At 41.6% G+C, this 2,760-nt stretch overlaps 1 protein-coding gene across 1 annotated transcript in view; it reads right to left on the bottom strand.

The window, feature by feature from the left end:
• Positions 1-1,877, bottom strand: part of LOC106875570 (cystine/glutamate transporter) — a 24,898-nt gene extending 23,021 nt beyond the window's left edge. Inside the window, exon 1 of the mRNA XM_014923775.2 lies at positions 1,781-1,877. The gene's annotated coding sequence lies outside the window, so the exon portion shown is untranslated. The remainder of the gene's footprint in view (positions 1-1,780) is intronic.
• Positions 1,878-2,760: the final 883 nt, after the last annotated feature.

Raw genomic sequence — 2,760 nt, forward strand, 5'->3', positions numbered from 1 at the left:
CCCCACACACACACAGACACACACATATAATGAAGTAAAATAGTGGATTGAATAAATCCAGGCACATACCTCACTAACACCCCTTCCCTCTACCTATGACTATTCATAACATTCCTCCTTCCCCCTCTCCTTTCACAATATCATGAACCTACCCACCCACTCACCCTATCCAGTCCCTGGCCTACTTCACAATATACACCTCCCAGTAACTTGGGTGTATGCCCTGTCATACCTTCATCATTTTATCTCCCTCCTTTCTCTCTCCTCTCTCTCTCTCCCCTACAGAGGTAGCCATGTACCTCCTTTATAGCAAGACCCCTATCTCTGCCTCTCTATTCATACTCCGACCCTTCATCTTTCGCACAAAGCCACCATCCTCAGTACTACTCCCTCTCACAATAGAAGGGTCTTACATTGTAGATTATTTGGTGACCCCACTGGCGCTGGTGCAACATAAAAAAAGAAGCATCCAATGAACTTTGTAAAGTGGTTGGCATTAAGAAGGGCCATTCAGCTGCAGAAACCATTCCAAACAGACAGTAGGGCTTGGTGCAGTCATCTGCCTTGCCCAGCTCCTGTCAAACTGACTGATTGATGCCAGGATGTTTTTGTATCTTGTTTACAAGATTCCTTATGTGAATTTGTGTGCCATTTTGGTCATTGTTCTAATGACTGTGCCACTTCACCACCACAGCTAAAAGTTTTCTTCTTAGACTACTAAAAGACATGACTGGCCCTCTGTCACTTACGATGGTGAGGGTTCCAGTTGATTTGAACACTTGAACAGTCTGCTTGTAAAATTAACATGCAAGTGGCTGAGTACTCCACAGACACACATACCCTTAACCATTTAGCATTTAACCCAGCCATATCTACCCAAATTATTATGTTTGTTTTATGTTAAATCCAGCCAGATCTGCCCTCTCACACCAACCCTACTATGTCATTCCAAAAGTAACTAGTTACATCATCCAAATCTCAAAGCTACAAGATAATGCAGGATCAATTTAAAACAATGTGAATAAATGAGGATTAGATTTGATTGAACAATCTGTATATGAAAGAGATTAACATAGGCGCAGGAGTGGCTGTGTGGTAAGTAGCTTGCTTACGAACCACATGGTTCCGGGCTCAGTCCCACAGTGTGGCACTTTGGGCAAGTGTCTTCTACTATAGCTTTTGGCTGTCCAAAGCCTAGTGAGTAGATTTGGTAGATGGAAACTGAAAGAAGCCCGTCGTATATATGTGTGTGTGTGCAAATGTATGTCTGTGTGTCTGTTCGACCATCCCCACCATCACTTGACAACCGATGTTTGTGCACTTACAGCTCTGTGACTTAGCAGTTTGGCAAAAGAGGCCAATAGAATAAGTACTAGGCTTACAAAGAATAAGTCCCGGGGTCAATTTGTTCGACTAAAGGTGGTGCTCCAGCATGGCTGCAGCCAAATGACTGAAACAAACAGAAGAAATAGTTCTCAGGGAGATTCAATGTCACAGAGAATTGTGAGAAGGCTGGCCCTTTGAAGTTTTGCCAGCTGGGTGGACTGGAGCAATGTGAAATAAAGTGAGTCGCTCAAGAACACAATCTGCTGATGGGTATTGAACTCATGAACTTACAATCATGAACTGAATACTCCTTACTACTTGGCCACACGCCTTCTTGACCAAAAGACATATGAAAGGAAAGAAGGAAGAAAGAAAGCAAGAAATTAAGAAAGAGAAATTAGTTTTGAAGGAATCCCTTTCCTCCAAGGAAGAATGGCAAAATGTTTTTACTTACTGGTACCAAGAATTGTTCCTTGTTATGAAAATAGACACCAGGTATGTCACATCTTCTTTGTCTGGATATATCTTAATCCCATCAAAAATGTTTGCTGTGCTCAAAGAATATACGTGAATGAGTGAATATGTTTGGCGGAGTGGTTATGTGGAAGTGAGGTGGGTTAGGGGAGGTCTGTTGGGTTTTGGGTATTCTTTGTGTGTTTTAGGAAAATTAATTGAAATTATTGGTGTATTTTGTACTAGTATTAATAGCTGTGGTGGTGGTGGTGGTGGTGGTGGTAGCAGTGGTGGTAGGTGAGTGCTAGCAATAATGGTGGTGGTGGTGGTGGTGGTGATAGTGTGAAAATATTTTCTTTTTGTTTAATGCAAATTCTAAAAACAAAAGTCCATTTCTGTGTGTGTTTGTGTGTGTATTGTCTCTGTGCATGTGTATTATACTGGTGAGTACGGTTGTGAACACACACACACACACACACACACACACACACACACACACACACACACACATAAATTGTATACATGTGTGTGTGTATATATATATATATATATATATATATATATAGGCTGTGTGGTAAGAAGCTTGCTTATCAAACACATGGTTCCAGGTTCAGTTCCACTATGTGGCATCTTGGGCAAGTGTCTTCTACTATAGCCTCAGGCTGACCAAAGCCTTGTGAGTAGATTTGGTAAACGGAAACTGAAAGAAGCCTATCATATATGTATGTATGCATGTATGTATGTATGTATGCATTGTGTATGTATGTATTGGTGTGTCTGTGTTTGTCCCCCCCACTATCGCTCGACAACCGATGTTGGTATGTTTACGTTCCCATAACTTAGCGGTCCGGCAAACCGTTAGGCTAAGTACTAGGCTTACAAAGAATATAAGTCCTGGGGTTAAGTTGGTCGACTAAAGGCGGTGCTCCAGCATGACTGCAGTCAAATGACTGAAACAAGTAAAATAATATATATATGTGT

This window comes from Octopus bimaculoides, chromosome 20 (genome assembly GCF_001194135.2).
Source record: "Octopus bimaculoides isolate UCB-OBI-ISO-001 chromosome 20, ASM119413v2, whole genome shotgun sequence".
Taxonomy (NCBI): Eukaryota; Metazoa; Mollusca; class Cephalopoda; order Octopoda; family Octopodidae; genus Octopus; species Octopus bimaculoides.